Source organism: Lactuca saligna, chromosome 5, assembly GCF_052625555.1.
Source record: "Lactuca saligna cultivar CGN05327 chromosome 5, ASM5262555v1, whole genome shotgun sequence".
Classification (NCBI taxonomy): Eukaryota; Viridiplantae; Streptophyta; class Magnoliopsida; order Asterales; family Asteraceae; genus Lactuca; species Lactuca saligna.
Window position 1 is genome coordinate 186,416,157 of NC_136421.1, and position 19,203 is coordinate 186,435,359.

Here is a 19,203-nt window from a genome sequence, read left to right on the forward strand (position 1 = left end):
CATATATGGTTACAGATCAAATAGACAGTTGAACATGTGATCCACCTTAAAACAATAAATCAAACAAGAAGCATGCAATCGTGCTTTAGACCAAGATTTCTTAGACTATCTACTTAACCACCAACAACTGTTACAAGTATTTCCCTAACCAACCATGACACCTACTAGCATCATATAGTCCACAAGCAAGACCCTACCAGTCTAGCATACCATGACACATAATGTCCAACACTACTCGAACAAACAATATCATATAATCAACATGGTGAACCCTACCGGTCTAGCATACCATGACACCAAGTGTCCTATCCTACACATACATAACAAGGGGTTATCCTAGCCAACTAGTGTACTTGTACTCTAACAATACTTTTATCCTACCATGCAAAGGATATACAATGAGATACATGGCATAGTGAGAAAACTCACATGAATCGCAAAACCGGAGAAGTATAGCTTCACTCTTGAATCCTTGCACCGATTGGACCCGCGAATCATCTAACACCAAGAAAAGGTCAAACCTCAGTCAAAGACCCAACCCTAAAGTTTAACCTAAAGTCAAACCTAGTCAAAAAGTTGAAAAGCCAACATTCGGGTAAAAAGCGTGCCATGCTCCCAATGGGCACTCATTCCTTCACTAAAAGGAAAAATAGTTGGGCTTAGCGCTTACAACAGGTGCGGCTGAGAAAGTGTAGAAAGCGACTCCTACTCACGGAAAGCACATCGTGCTTTGGTTTAATATAAAAGGTAAAGTGACTTAACCAGTTTAATCGGTTTTCCATATTCTGGACCGAGATTCTCATGAGGTCTAAATGAGCAAAGCTTCCAGCTTTATCCATTAAGAATAAAAAATCTCACAAGATCCAGGTTACCAAATCTAAAATGACATAAATCTTTCACAAAACATGAATGGATCAAAGAACAAGATCAAAATACCTATTTTCCAACTATAAAAGGTCCAATTAACAATCCTTGGTGCTTAAAAGGACTTAGAGTCATCTTAACTCCAATCTCACCACCAAAATGGGACCAAAAGCATAAAAATTGACCATAAGCTAGATCTAACAAACTAACAGTAGTGGTTGAAGCTTTTTACTCACAATGGTCCAAAAATGATGTCACTTTTCTAGATCAACACTTGAGCTCTTCACCAAAACACTTTGCAAAAACTTGCTTCAAGCTCTACACAAAAACATAAGAACTAATCCTTCAATGAAGAACATAAGCTCAAAATAGGGGAGAGAGGGTTAGGATTTCTCAAGAATTCATTCAAGGGTGAAGGCGGCTGAGAAATTACAAACCCTAGGGGTTAATAGCACCAAATACTCTTAAAAACTCTAAAAACACCCATCCCACCAGGCCAAAAGTGCCCCACGCTTTTTAAAGGGCGCCCCGTGCTTCTTAGATAAACTCCAAATTTTCTGATTTTCAGCTACATCTTCAAACGATCATGACTTCCTCATTTCAACTCCGGTTTCACAGATTTATATATGCATGCAAAGTTATTGACGAGCCTAACAATTCTACCAATTATTAATGACTGAAGTCATAGATATATTAATTTATTAATGCATGAAAACATACAAAATGAGAAACTTCCTGAAACCGAATGCTACAAACCTACACCAAAAGAGTAGACACTAACTCAATTCTTGTAGATCTTCCTTTAGCACTGAATTATGGCACCTTCTGGCTCAACGCATCTGCTATCACATTCGCCTTTCCTGCGTGATAGATTACCTCAAAATCACAATTACTGAGCAATTTATCCATATTCTCTGCCTCATATTCATATCCTTCTAAGTGAAAACATGTAGAAAAATTTTATGATCATTGTACAACATACACTACATACCATATAGGCAATGCCTCCAAATATTTAAAGCAAGGAATATTGTTGCCTAATCTAAATCATGTTTCATGTATATCATCTTGGCCTCTTTCCATTTCCACGTAGCATATGCAATCACATTACCACGTTGCATCAAAACACACTCAAGACCTTTCTTTGAAGCATTACTATAAACAAAAAAATATTCCTTCATATCGGGTAATGCTAACACTGCCTTCACATAGTTTCTTCTTCAAAATCATAAATGCTTCTTCTTGATCTTATCCCCAAGCAAACTTCACCTCCTTCTTATCAACTTAGAAAGGGAATGAGTGATATAGGAGAAATCTTTGATAAAAATATGGCAATATCTGACTATACAAAGAAAACTACATAGTTTGGTAGGTGTCTCGAAGGTTCCCATTTTGCAACTCCTTCATCTTCACGAGATCTACCGTAGTTCTAACATGAGAAACGATGTTCCGAAGGAACTAAACTTTTGGAATCCAAAATTCGCACTTCAAAAACTTATCATACAACTTCTCATCTCCCAAAACATTCAATACTTCACAGAGATGCTTCTCATGCTTTTCTTTGGTATTTGAATAAATGAGAACACCATCGATAAAAACAATGACCGACTTATCAAGGAATGGTATACAAACTCTACTCATGCAACGTCCCGAATTACAAAGAAAAAAATTTCTTAATTAATATAATCAACACATTCATATATCCTTTATTCAACCGTTTAAGAGTATTTAAAATAAAAACAATTATCAGAATACATTCCCAAAATCACAAGTTACGGAAAACACGGGTATAATGCGTTGCGAACAAGATAGTCCTTCCCTTTTGAACTGGAAGTACCTGAAACCATAGACCACAAACTATAAGCACAAATCATAGTAAGTTCCCCAAGATACCACATACCATACATAACATACAAATTATACATATCAATATGCAATATGAGGTGCTATGTGCCAACCATAGTCTTGCCATTATGCTACTAGCCGTATCATGGTCTTTCCTTTCCCAGTCGGGGACCAAAACCCTAGGTCTTACAAACAAGTGCCATGAGCCACCTCCTGGTCTTCCATGGAAGCATCACAAAGACAACTAACATATAATCTACAATTACTTATCTACTTAACTGCTAGAGTCCAAACTCTGGTCTTACGTACAAATCTGCCAGGAGCTACCTCGTAGTCTTTCATATAAATGCCAAGGGCCACCCCATTTTCCTCTTATAATACATAAACAAAATGGTTCGGCATTAGTGACTTCGACCCACCGTACAGTGAGGAGACTCACATTAATTGACAGACAACTCTCACAACTATTGCAGCTACTGCGAACCGGCTCCACGAACTGAATCAAACAACCACACCATACTTTAACAATTAACTAGGACTATTCCCCAAGCACTAGGTCCAACTAACCAGACCTAAAAATGGCCCAAGCCTATTAGGCCCACTAAGGCCCATAACCACAATCCTAGGCCCAACAAGTCAAGCCCAATAAATAATTACAAACATTGAATGAAAATCCCCACCTCAAAGAAATAAGCCCAAAAACTCGATCGAAGTCCAAGACCAAAGCCCCAAAGTCCAAAAAGGTCCAAAACTCCAAATTGCATACTAGTTGCATACACTCAGCGTACACTCAACGACCTGGAATGGATGAAAATCCAATACGCATGGCGTACTACACATTACGTTCAGTGTAATGGCGTCCTACTCAAAAACTCATTTCTGAATTAACCTATTAAGAACTTATCTCCCAAACTTCATGAAACCTTCAAATTAAGTCCTTAACTCGTAAAGTTGGCAACTTTACCTATTTGTATGTCTTAATGGGACCCAAAATCTGATTTTTTCCATAAACTCTCACAACAAGGGATCAAACTCATGCATGGTCCAATATCCACAATCAAGATAACATTTTTATGAACTAACAACATCAGAAGTGGCAAGATCTATCACTCCAAGCTCCTAGAGTGGTCCCAACTCACAAGGAGAACTTAATACACCATAAAAGCTCCTAACGTTGCCCTAAACTCAAACGATCCTAAAAAGGAGTGAATATAAGAATGTTATACCACTTGAATCTTCCCAAGAGTGTGAAGCTTCTGGATCTACAATTCCAAGGCCACACCAAGATTCACTTCCTTGAAATAACACCAAGAACCCTTCAAAATCACCTCTAGGCTCAAGAATAGACCACCAAGGGAATTAGGGTTCAAAATGAGGCTCTAAGATCAGTGGAGACTGAGAAATACGAGAACATTGAGTTTATAAGGATGTTTAAATAGTTCACAAACCCTAAAAATTAGGGTTTGGCACCCTACCAATTACATTGGGTGTACCCATCCAGACACACGTCATCTCACCATGCATGCATGGTACCTATCTTGCAAATCTTTTCATCTAAGGACCATTTCTACCATTAATTCAAACAACCATAATTTCCTCTTCTTCAGTCCGTTTCCAACGAACTTTATATCCACAGAAAGGTGACAATAAGCCCTACACTTCTAACATCTTACCCTAGTCATAAAACTTTCCCAATAAAAACTAAAAATCCATAAAGAACCAACCAAGCTGCCAAATTAAAAATGATACGCTTGGGCTCTGAAACACAAACGAACACTCAGATTTCTTAATCCATAACACCCATAATAAAAATGGTCAACTTCGTTCATCCCCAAGGTCTAAAGCCTTATGACAACCAATAATGGTGCCACGGCCCCGAATTATGAACGATTCGAAACCAGATGTTATAAGTCCTCCACATTTTATTTGGATTTCATCCTCGAAGTAACTCTTTATCATTCCCGACTCCATATGACTTGAACAGTACAATCACAACCCTCCATACTACGTCCTCCCCGAGGTGACCTACCCCCAACCCTAGTAGAAACTCTCCAACTCGATGAAGAACAAAACCTTAACACCATGCAGAAATGCACATCTACTTTCTGAATTTTGAAATCTCGAATTAGTCTGACTCCCTGACAGGCCACCCACACTAAACCACCGCCAAACAAAATCCTCATCGAAGTCCAATATAAATAAACGCTCCCAACCCTTAAACATCTAGATGCTTTTGAAAAAAAACAAAAACCACTGTCCATTCATTGATGTGAAACACTTATACTTGCAGAAGGCTCAGATATTCCTTCGAGTAGAAGATTCATCCCTGTAACGGTTAGACTCAAACGAGAGTTGCGCAACAGGGTCAAATCAACCACTCTAAAATTATTTAATTCAACTGAAAGCATCTTAGAATATGCTCCAAATAGCAAGCAACTCCACACAAGAATCCCAAATAACTGAAACCGCCCCGACTTATCTTGCTGCCCACCTACCTACTTTCCTAAAGAAGCCGAGACATCCGTGGTCCCAACTAACTTAAGCATCGAATTTCTATCCAATTTCTGAAATAAAAGACACATACACACATAGTCACCCCACGTGACTTCCGAAAGAAAACCTCATCTAGCAATAATTGCCCAAACCATCTCGCCACACCCTCACCGCTTCACAGGGGCTAGTGAATGCTACGAGCCACCCCACAGTCTTACAACACTCCCACACTAACTGCCAACTAGTAATGTTACAAGCCATCCCATAGTCTTACAACACTTCTACACTACTTTCCAACCATTGAATGCTACAAGCCACCCTGTAGTCTTACAACAATTCTACTTTGACATAGCCACTGACCATGGTCTTACTGCTCATCTATCAATCTGAACACATCCAGAGTCGAAAACACACTCGACCAAACACCCAAGTTGAACTCAAGCCATGACTGGAACCCTAACCTGGTTCCACCAAAAGCCTTTTATCCATCACCAAGAAGGCAATAACCAAATGTTGGGAATTTTCCCGAACTTCCAACTAGCACAATCCTCAATCCAGATGACCACTTGGGCCCCCTTTCTCCATGATGGGGATGTGAAACTCATCCTAGTTTCACGCCTTGTTGCACTCTCGGATATCCGAATGGTTGTCCCCCACTATGATTCGACTATTCTCTTACAACACATAAGGTTTGAAGGATTCCCAATCCATCTTGTCCTCCAATGATCGAATCGCTAGCAACCTGCCCTTACCAATGCTAGTGCTCCATTACCAGCAGAACCCAAAGAAAACATAACCCTTGAAGACCATTTGAACACTCCTCAAATATCAGCAATCCGACAGCCTCAAATGCTTCCAATGATACAACACCCAAATCTTGAAGGCCTTACACTAATGACAAGAACAAAACCTTAGCAATAGTCCATTCGTTTGGCACTCCTTGTGGCCAAAGAAGCACAAAAACTAAAAGCACAGAACTCTGATGATATTGGAGAACTAACCTGCTAAACCTGACCATCAACCTTCCACACGATACCCCTGAACCAATCTGGACTAAGAACCAGAATAACAACCGAACATACTAAAACCCGCTCAACAAGATGTAACTATATGACCATCTAATGATTCATGGCATGAAAATGGAATATAACAATTGTTAATGATACAACTAAATTAATAACATACAAGTAAACCAAAAATGATGCTTACCCAAACCGATAAAAAAAATTCCAACATAAATATTGATCATAACCGAAAAGAAAGCATAGCATAACATACCCACAGTATCACCTATTGGAGTCCCGACCTCCCTTGTCTGACACTGAAATTCATGTCTACTCTCTGTTGGAGCTCCTACCCTACCCTCACAACCATCAGTGATCCTCAAAGTAACTAAAGCAGGTGCACTCATTGCTCCTCCCCTCAACATCAGACAGTCGACCTTCTTGTGGCCCACTTGGTTGCAGTGAAAACAGAACGGGCTTGCCCCCTGAGGACAATACCTACTAACATGACCAACCCTGCCATACTTATAACAACCCAAACCCCTAGAACCATAAACCCCATCATAAAGTTTCCCACATGTTCTGCACTCACATCCGTACTGCTGGCCCATCAATCTCTGATTTGAAGTTTTGGGTCTCTTCCTGGGACCCTCCACTTCCTGCACTTGATATGGTCCCCTCTTCCATAAGTGTTCCAAATCAATCTCCTGCTCGCAGGCTCTAGAAATCATATCATTTAGGTTCTTGCACCCTGATATACTCATAAACTCCCTTATATCATCCCTCACCTTATCATGTTACCTTACCTTCTTCACCTCCTCATCTGTTGCATACTGCATAATCAATAAAGCAATCTCCCAGAACTTGGAAGTTATCTCTACTAAAGTCTCAGTACTCTGGCGGAGATCCTGAAACTCTTACACAAACTATTGCATCTCAATCACTAATGCAAACTCAACTCAGAAATTGGTCGAAAAATCATCCCATGACATAGCATCAACAACATCGTCACTGACCTCACATCATAACTCTTCCTTCCAATCCTATGCATTGTCCTTCAAAAGATAGGAAGAAAATCTGACCTTTGCCTCCTTGGGTCAGAAACTCATCCTAAACTTGTTAGTCGTATCCTCTAAACATCTCCTACTGATAACGGGTCCTTCTCGCCAGAGAACGTGGGAGCTCCACCAGCACAAAACTCATGGAAGGAAAGAGTGAGAGCTCCAATGATAGCCAACACCTCAGTATGGAACGTGCCCATGTGCTCATCCAAAATCCCTAAAATCCCATCATTGACCGAACCAAAGATCACAGGAGTCTGCTCCAAAATACCACGGGTAATCTCCAATGAGACGAACTCCTACATCTGCTCACTAATCAGCTCAGTACCTGCACCTAAGTAAAAACCAGAACCAGAACCTCCTTCCAAAGTTCTCATCACCAAACTGAAATACAACATGCAAATGATCATAACATACCCAAGAAACCTCCTCCCATAAGCTTCTTAGATTCTCCAACACTTTCCCTGATTCGAGTATGGATCATGTGCTTTCAGTAGGCGGGCCCAATACTACCTTCCACAGCTATCCGTACTTTGCTCAAGAGTCATCCCAAATCCTCTAAGTCACCTTCTCAAACGGATGCATGAAAGACTCACTAAATAGCGCAACTGAAGCCACATAAGCACTTCCTAGGCTCTCCTAGGTTCACTACCTCATCCTGCGCTCAGCTGTTGAAAGGATCTTACCAATGTCAACTAACTACCTCATGAATACAGTCACATGCGATAGAGATCAGATAATCCTTCGAGTAAAGACTCTACCATAGAATGGTTGGACTCAAACAAGAGTTGTGCAATAGGATCAAATCTATCACTCTGAGATTATTTAACCCATGCCACATGTGACTTAGCATATTCACTTAGTAGTTAATTCACAACACTAAGAGTCCCATAAAGTACAAATCAAGCAACATTCAGACAACGGAAAATCTAACTAGCATACACTAATCAAGACATTCTATACACATATCTAAAAACCATACTAGCATGCAATTCTAAAAGCTCATACAACCAGGCACATAAAGGCATTTCTCCTATAAAATCATGAGCAAATACTTAGCCCAAATCTATCATGGAATTCTCATAATCATATCATATATCATAATAAACATGTATTTGTATTCTAGGAGCCACTTACTTGAGTTCGGCTGATTTCGCACATCACACCCCTTTTTTTATTAGAAAACATTTTTGATAAAACATTTATTTTATGATAATTTCACCAAACCCTCAGTATGAGTCCAAGCATACCAGAGAGTATGCCTGAATCCCTCAAACTAAGGCTCTAATACCAACTTTTAACTTCCCAAATTACGAGGATAAAAATCTCATTTTTAATATAATCAAAGCATTCATTTATCCATTATTCAACCATTTAAGAGTACTTCAAATAAATACAATTATCAAAGTACATTCCTAAAATCACGAGTTGCAGAAAACATGGGTGTATGCGTTGATATCAAGTTGGGGCCTTCCCTTACGAACCGAAGTACCTGACACCATAAACTACAAACTGTAAGCATAGAGATTAATGAGTTCCCCAAGATACCACATACCATACATACCATACATAACATACATATCATACATATCAATATGCAATAGGAGGTGCTATGTGCCGACCATAGTCTTGTTGTTATGCTACGAGCCGTATCATGGTCTTTCCTTGCCAAGCTGGGGACCAAAACCATGGATCTTATAGACAAGTTCCAGGAGCCACCTCTTGGTCTTCCATGCAAGCATTACAAAGAAAACTAGCATATAATCTACAACTACTTATCTACTTAATAGCCAGAGCCCAAACTCTAGGCATACATATAAATATGCTAGGAGCTACCTCCTCGTCTTTCATACATATGCCAAGGGCCAGCCCCTGGTCTTCCTATAATACATAAACCAAATGAGCCGGCATTGGTGCCTTCGACCCATAGTATAGTAAGGAGACTCACCTCAATCGACAAACAAACCCTACAACTACTACAGCTGTTGTGAACCGGCTCCATGAACTGAATCAAACAACCAAACCATACTTTAATGTTTAACCAAAACTATACCCCAAGCACTAGATCCAAAAATGGTCCAACTGACCAGGCCCAATAATGGCCCAATCCCATTACGCCCATTAAGGCCCAAAACCACAATACTAGGCCCAATAAATAATTACAAACCTAGAATGAAAATCCCCACTTCAAAGAAATAAGCTCAAAAACTCGATCCAAACCCAAGACCAAAGTCCTAAAGTCTAAAAATGTCTGAAACTCCAAACTGCATGTTGGTCGTGTACGCTCGGCATACACCTCGTACGCTCGGTGTACGCTTAACGACTTGGAACGGGGGTAAAATCCATTATGATGGGCATACTACACATTACGCGCAGCGTAATACCGTCGTACTCAAAAACTCATTTCTGACTTGACTCATTAAGCACTTAGCCCATAAATTTCAGGAAATCTTCAAATTAAGTCCTTATCTTGTAAACTTGGCAACTTTACCCGTTTGTATTTCTTAATAGGACCCAAAATCTGATTTTGTCCATCAAGTCTCACAACAGGGGCTCAAACTCATGCATGGTCCAATATCCACAATCAAGATAGCATTTTTATGAACTAACAACATCGGACAGGGCAAGATCTATCACTCCAAGCTCCTAGAGTAGCTGCAACTCACAAAGAGAACTTGATCCACCATAAAAGCTCCTAACCTTTCCCAAAACTCAAACTGGCATAAGAAGGAGTCAAGATAAGAACTTTATACCTACTGAATCTTCCTAAGAATGTGAAGGTTTTGGATCTACAACCTCAAGGCCACTCCAAGCCTGATCACCAAGATTCAATTACTTGAAATAACACCAAGAACCCTTCAAAATCACCTCCAAGCTCAATAATACACCACCAACGGAATTAGGGTTCGAAATGGGGCTCTAAGATCCATGGAGGCTAAGAAACAAGAGAACCTTAAGCTTATAAGGATGTTGAAATTATGCACAAACCCAAAAAATAAGGTTTGCCACTTTGCTAATTACGTTTGGTGTACCCCATCTTATGTTGGGCGTACCCACCCAGACACACACCATCTCACCATGCACGCATCAGACCTATCTTGCAAATCTTTTCAACTAAGGACCATTTCTACCATTAATTCAAAATGCCATAACTTCCTCGTCTTAGGTCTGTTTCCAACAAACTTTATATCCATGGAACGGTAACGAGAAGACCTACACTTTTAACAGCTCACCCTAGCCATAAAACTTTCTAAATAAAAACCTAAAATCCATATAGAAGCAAGTTATCAAATTAGAATGATACCCTTGGGATCTGAAACAAAAAAACGATCAGATTACTTAATCCATAACACCCATAACCAAAAATGGTCAAGTCCGTTCATCCCCAAGTCCCTAAGATAATCAATAATCGGGCCCTGACCCTCAAATAATGAATGATTCGAAACCGAATGTTACAACTCATTAAATCTATGAATATTATATGAAAATTTGTAACACAAAACGACATCACAAGGAATTTGTAATGACCATATCGGGTTCTAAACATCGTCTTGTCAACATTAATTCATTTCACCCAAACTTGATGATATCTAGAATGAAGATCGATCTTTAAAAAATAATCGCTCCTTGCAATTAATCAAACATATCATCTATTCTCAGCAACATGTACCTATTCTTAAGATTAACCTTGTTAACCTCTCAATAACTTATATACATCTTCATTACACCGTCTTCCTTCTTCAAAAATAACACCGGAGCACCCCACAATGATAAACTCAAAAGTATAAATCATTTATCCAACAAATCTTGTAGTTGAGATATCAACTCTTTCATTTTCGAAGAAGCTAAAGGATATGGAGATTTTGCGATCTGGCTAACACCCGGAACTAAACCAATGCTAAAGTCTACTTGTCCTTTTTGCAGCAAAACCTAGAAGCTCTTCGAGAATAACCTCCATAAAATCTCTTACTACTTTCTCATCTTTTAACTTCATGTTCTCCATTATCAAAGAAAGCTTGTATGCAAAAAATGACTAACAATCTTTTCTTACACACTTCTGAGCTTTAATTATTGTGATCACACATTGCATTTGTCGATTTCTCTTCCCGTATATGATTATCTTTCTTCCATTTGGCGCTTTAGCCAACACTAGCTTACTATTTCATGGAACTGGTGCATGAATTTTCTTGAGCCAATAAATCCCAATAATTACATTGAACACTCTCACTATAATCGGTAATAGGATCATTTCAATTTTTTCTCCATCTATTTATACACAACAATCATGATAGTCATGACCTATAATAACTAAAAGCTACTTCATCACAAAAGTTTCTTTTAATGACACCAAAGGCTTACTAAATTTCATTCTAAATTCATGGGATGCAAACGAATAATCAGCAACAAAAGACTTGCAGAAAAGGGTCACAAGTATTTTACCTGAAACCATTTCATGTGCTTCCTTCGCCTCCTCTGCCGCCTGCTTTAAAGCACAAGCTCTAACCTTCATCGGTTTCACCTTCTTATTTGTACTTAGAGTCACCTCTCATTATTTTGCTTTTGTAAAGTAGTGTTTATGTATCATTTTTCATTGTAGGAGTAACATCCACATCTCAGATCTCCTTCTTGCACTTGAAATACATGGTTGAGATCACCATACTTGTATCATGCCTTGCTACCAAACTTGCACTCACCCTAATACAACTTTCCACACTTTTTACTTGTAGGAATCTACCAAACTTGCACCCACTAGATACTTGAATTTTGTTATTAGAACCACCTTGCTCCACTTGAGACCTTTTATCTCTTACCCTCTGCTTCTCTCTAGTAAGCCTAACAATCATATCATCCACATTTTACCAGCCATAATGGCATCATTCAGAGTATCATCCTTCTTCACTTCCACCTCATAGTAAAAAAGCAAACTCTTCATAAACTGGCTAATATGACCTCTCTTTGTTGGGATAATTTACCTAATGAAAAACATCCTTTTAGAAAACTCTTTTACATACGACTCCACATTTATTTATCCATAGTACATCGATTTTATTCGCTTAACAAACTCATCCCATGACATATTTGCTTCAAAATCATCTCCTAAGATTTGGTATACTCTTTCCCACCAAATTAGGGCTTGATCTCTAAGCAATTGCAAAGAATTTATAACTGTCTGATCATACCAACACCCACTACCTCTAAGAAATCGATTTGCTTTAGTGATCCAATTCATAGCTAACATTGGATCACAACTTCCTTCATATTCATGCAGCTTGCATGCCATAAATGACTTAAAAGACCATCCTTTTGTTGAGTTTACTGTAGGAGATGGAGAAAGACAGGACCCTTTGATTTTGGGATAAACTCACAACAGATTATCCACCAATAAAAGCAACACACCCCTAACAGATGGTACACCCACAATAGACAGTGCAACATCTTGGAATGTTGGTTCTCCCAAACGAGTATCAATCAGTCAGTTCATCTCTTGATTATTTTCTTCTTTCAACTCCTAGAGAAGCCTCTTAATAGCTGTAACATCCCAAAATTTTAACAATTTTAAAACATTTCAAAACAAACCTTTTTTCTAATAGGAGTGTTACAAAACCATTGTTTTCAAAACATTATTTAAGATTAGAGTCTCCCAAGATCAAATCAATTGAGAACCAAGGATGTGTAAGGTCATGCCTTCACCTTGCCATGGTCCACTGAAGTACCTGAAACCATAAACCAAAACTGTAAGCATGAAGCTTACAGAGTTTCCCTAAAATATGACCACATAAACAAATAACATATACAAACAAACAACATGCATACAGAGCCTTCATCCTAACTGGAATTCCCTACCGACCTACAATCAATCTGGTACGCTCACAGAACCTACAAGATGACTGATACGCCTCATCAGGCCTTTAGCCTATTTAGAATGTTCTTCTGACCTTCGGCCTAACTGGTATGCCCCTCAGGCCTACAGTCTATTCGGGACACCTTAGGTCTCTTGGCCTTCAGTCCACACTGGTCCACCTCAACCCAACCACACACAACATGTTGACCTATACATATCCAATACACATATAAGCTCACTAAACCATAACAATATATCGATATAAACATTATCAGGCTTGTTGACTGACCGCACAAAGTAGTATAGTCTCAACCCACCCACACTACGACTACATATACCATATACAAACATATACCCAGGAAGCGGATAACTAGAAAATCACCAATCACTAAGCATGGCATTATGCTATATATAATGATACAGATCTAACAGATCACTACAGCATACCAACTTGCGATACACTAGGATAACAATCCAATGGACCAGCCTTGGTGCCTACGACCTAAAAGTACAGTGATGAAAACTCACTTCTCGATCTGATCCATAGCTAATGAGTTCCCGACTCTGAATCTCAGCCCCAACCAACACCTATCCATCCAAGTGACCACTCAAAAATAAAATCCCCAAATACCCAAAATGCCCTTGAGCTCAAACTTGCTCAAAGTACATAAGTCAACTGATCAAACCATCTAGATCAACTGAGTCAACCCAGCCGACTCAACCCAAGCGAGTCAACTTGACCAAGTCCACTCAAGGCACGTACACGGGGCGTACTCCAAAGGTACACTTGGTGTACGCAGTTTCGCATGTTGACCACCATTGGGGTGGATGGCCGAGTATCTGAGGTGTACCCTCGTAAGTCCTAAAATCCATTTAAGATCTTAATAGCTTAAGCTCTTACATCCAAACTTCAGATCCATGCCTAAAATACTCTTAGGAGTCATAAAGTTTCCAACTTTATGACCTAGCACGTCCAATAAGTGCTTAACACTATGTCTTACTCCATTTAGACGTTCCACAATATGCATGAAGCAAAACTAACCACTTGGAACCCATTTTGTGACTTAAGACCCCTCCTAGAGTCTGAAACGACAACTTAAAGGTCAAGAATATGCTATATTCAAGATCTAACATTTTCGGACCCAAAAAGATCCATAAAACCACCAAAACTAGATCTATGAGATAGATGGATAAAGTTGCAACCTTTTTACCTTATAATGGTTGCAAATGAAGAATAAGTCTCAAATCCAAGTGTTCCACTCCTTCAAGATGAGCTACGCTTACTTCCTTCTTCTTCTAAGTACACAAACACACACTTTTAGGCTAGAAATGGCTTGCCAAGGTGAACTAGGGTTATAAACATGAATGAGAGGGTGGAGGTTGATGAGGTGAATGGATATGAGGTCATAAGGATTCTTAACTACCAGCCAAACCCTAAATATTAGGGTTTCCTCAATTGGAAAGTACGCCCAACGTACAATGATGTACTCCCAACGTACACCATGTATACATGGCGTACTTCGAAACCTTATTATTACAATAATATCATTAAGGACCTTAAGCATACTTTCTTGAACTTAGGGATCAAAAGGCAATACATCTCAATATACGTATCAACAATGGAAGTACTTCAAAACCAAATGTAACAATAGCTTCTATGGTAATTGGTTGGGGGTTCCATTTGGCATCGAAGTCACTTCGCCCTCATGCAGATCTACACTACTTCTAGTACGAACCATTATGAAACCATTAACCACTAGCATGAAGATAATAATTCATGCAATTCTTAAAATTCATAAAAATACACAACGTGAAGATCCTAAAACAATCTCGTTCTTTTTTTTATCTCACATAGTTTAGCCTAGGAAAGGACAATCCAACCTAATTTGCTCAAAGTATGGCTCTGATATAAATTGTAACAATCCATATTTTCATAAACATGTAATATTTAAATTATGGGAAATATTAGAGTTGACACATCATCACAAAAGCCAGAGTTTCAAAAATCTTTAAAATTATTCCTAGAAAGAAACATTAACGGGTGTTACCAACTGATAACATAAACAAAATTAGAGCAACAAGGATAAAACATAAAATAGAAGTTTGGCCCAATGTCCTTGATGCTTCTAAGTCACTCTCTTGAAGGCTTGCTACAAAAAATGTGTAAACACGTGTAAACAATATCTATCAAACAATAAGTTTGGTGATTTATAATTTAACAATCATACAATATAATAATACATTTAGTCACATACTTCACATATCTAGCTAGTCACATAAGTGTAAGTCCCGAATTCTCCTACAAATCAATCGAATTCACTTTGAAGGTGAGGAATCCCGATCAAAGTGTATAATGCAAGATATAAGATGAATAAGAACAAGATAATTAATCTTCAATGCACACGATTATCATTCAATAGTCGGGTACATTAGATAGTGATTACACATTGTTTTCTCTCGGTTCTCTCCAAAAACACGTTCTTGGCATATGACAGCCCCTAGAACGTCCAACCCCCTAATTTAGGATTAGTAACACTATTTACACCTAGACCTAATACCCAAGCCCAAGCCCAAAACTTAAACAAAATAATATAACGCCTAACCAAAACCACACGCGATTTCGGTCCAATTTACACCAAAACATGGTGTTTTCTGTCCTAGACCAAGAATTCTAATAGATTAAAAAAAGTAAAGTATAAACCAAATTATGACCTAACAAGCTCCCCCTTAGTTTATAGATTTCTTTTCTTATGAACTAACAAAGTCCCCCTGGGATTGTAGCTTTCTTTTCTTTTCAATCTTTGCTTTGTTCTTGGCCTTCATCTTTTGTCTTTTATTTCTTCATAATCTTCAAGATGAACATATGAATCTTCATGAATAACTTCATCTTTAGATGTTGGACTTCCTTCTAAGAAGTTGACTTTGAATGCACATTGGGTGTGGAGGCTACTTATATAGATTCTTGAAATTTAGCAGTTTCAACTTTAAGAAACTTTAGAGATAATAACAAAGAGACCAATTCTTCTGGATCACTTCAACAGGTAGATAGATAGTAGCAAATTCATTAAGGAGGATTTAATGAAACTTGTTACATAACTTCAATCACAACTTCACCTTGCTTCTGGGGTTGAAAGATTGAGTTTAAAAGATAGACTTCTTCTTGTTCCTTCGATAGAATGCTCTTTAATGATCACCGTTGCGCATTGAAAAGTAACAAATGAGTAAAAAGTCCCTTTAGATCACAGAATCATAAAGATCCTTCTCACCACAGTTGTTTAGGATGTAACCTTGGCTTAGAAAGAGACTTCTCGTAGTATCTGTGAACATGGAGGAACACACTGCGATTTGTTGAGTATCGGAAAAACTACTCGTGGCTAGTTTTGATGTTAACCCCTGTATATCCTAGATCAAAGATCTCAATATAGTTTTTCAAGTTAACAAGTTAACTTGGACCTTGGCGAGACGTTCGGCGATATCTATTTCCCTGTAGGGTGAATCGCCCTGGTGTCGTGACAGTTCTTAGGTGAAGAAAGCTGACAAGACCAATTTGACAATTTGTACAGTTTCAGACTTCGAATTCCTTAAATACGAATTTTCTTAGAAAGAAACTACATAACTAAAAGTTTGTAGAGTGTCACACTATGTATGAAACATTATTCGTCAATATCATGAGTGAAAATATCTAGAAAATTAAGATGTTAACCATCAATTCAGAAATTGATTGGTATTGGATTTTGGGTTTCACTTTGAATCATGGTGACAATGACTTCTAAGATCATAAACACAGACTTTTTGATAACCGTCAGCCGAGTTGTTTTATACTCAAACCTCAAGGGGTACCGGTATGTGTAAATGATTTAATGGAGAAAGTTTACATATGGGTTAAGAATGGTTGGGTGTTTCACATTAGTCATGCTGAAAATGACTTTTGATCATTAACATTTGATGCGAAGACTCCTATTAAGACTGGTATATGTCTCAATATGGAAGATTATATCACTCGCATTTGAAACCTCCGTCGATTCTTTTCCCTTTTTCTTTTCCTTGCTCAGAAAATTACGATACAGTCTCCTGGAGTCTCTTCTTCTTTTGAATTCATATTTCAAGACAAAAGAAATTTTGAGAAAAAACAAAATAAAACTAAACTTAGCACACAAATAAAGCAACTAAGAATAAAATAAAATTAAAATACGCTCAAAATAATGTTTTTGGATTTTTTTTCTGAAAACGAAATAAAAACAGAAATAAACATATTTTTGTATTTTTGTATTTTTGATTTTTTTTTTAATTTTTTAAATTTTAATTCTCCCTTAAATTTGTGCATAGAGGAAAACTATGAACAAATTTTACAAAAACAAAAATAAAATACAAAATATAAACAAAACATAAACTTTTGGGATCAAAGTTGTCATTAAATTACTTTCCCTTTATCACTAAGTCTAATATCACTTCCCAAAAATACTCACGAAAGAAAACATCTTTTTAAATTTTTGATTTTCTAATTTTTATGTTTTTGAATTTTTAATTTCTCCCCCTAAATTTGTGCATGGGGAAGAAAGAAAATAAATGCACAAATTTAAACACACAAAAATAAAATTAGTCTTTGAAACAAATCATTTGAATAAAACTTAGGAGTATCGAGAAGAAAATTCAAACCAAAAGTCACCGATTGAATTTGCATCCAGAAGGTCTGAGAACAACACGCATATTTCTATCTCAAAACAGATACGAAAATTCTTCACATCGTTAAGCACAAACCCCATGTGTGATCCTTTCCTTTCTTTCCTTTCCACAAAGGATACATATGTTGGATTAGTGTCTAAGTCCATAACTATTTTGGTATGTACTTGACCCGATTATGAGCATGGTCCTTTTGGGTTGCCTTCACCATAGCAATATGTAGGATGATTTAAGGAGAGAAAGGTTTAAATATGATTTATTAATATATTATGAGAATAATATATTAAAGGAGAAATCATATTGTTTAATTAATATTAGTCAAGAATTAATTAAGAATTAATTTTGTGGCTAAAAGAGATTAATTAAATATAGGGGACTGGACTGCAATTATTGGATAATTGAGTTATTGGGCTAAGGAATGCTATAGGAATAAGGAGTGAACGAAATTGTGATGGAAGCCCATCATATTTTCGTCCATAGCCTTGTCCAGAAGGTTCCATGGGCTGCTTAGAGTTTAAGCTGTCCATTAGGGTTTTGACTGAAACCCTAGAAGCCCACACTAGTATATAAAGGACCCCTTAGGCCCCAAAAAAGTTGGACAACACTTCCATTAGGGTTTCCAGCCGTTTTTGGTGCCTCCTTTTCTTCTCCTCTTCATCCAAGTTGAATATGGTGTTTGTGACTCCATTAGAGGTACTACACTTGTGGTACTTGCTTTCAAGAGCTAAGGAAATTCAAGGAACTAGTTGTTATTGCTATATAACAACAAAAGGTATATATTCTAGCTTTATATATGAATTTCGAAAATTATAGTAGCATGCCAGGTTTCTTTTTGTGTTCATAAAGTTGTATAACTAATAGTGAAAACATAGATCCAATACTAGGGTTGCATGCACACATAGGATTGTTTGTATAAAACCCATCAGTGGTATCAGAGCCATTGGTTTTTGTTTTCAATTAGCCTTTATTCAAATTTGTGAACTTGACATATTAGGGTTTATGGCTAATAAACCCTAAAGGCTAGGTAATTTTCGAATTAGGGTTGCAAAACCCTAGATGGCGATTTTTGCTAGGGTTTCACAAATCCTTTCCTTAGCCTCCAAGATTTTGAAATCTAGGGTTATCCAACCCTTGGATTTCGAAATTACCTCCTTCCCCAAGGTTAGATCCTAAATTTTAGGGATTTGGATAATCCCATATCTTGTAATTATCTTTTAATTGTTAAATATGGTAATTAAAGATCATGAATTATTCCATCCCTTATTTTCGAGATTTAGAGAGGGATTCAAGGGATTAGGATATCTTAGATGTATAATTGGTAATTATCCTCATGATCTAGATAATCCCTTGTGATTTAATAATTTAAATTAACTGTTTAATTTATGGTAATTATTAAATCAAGAGTTTTAATATT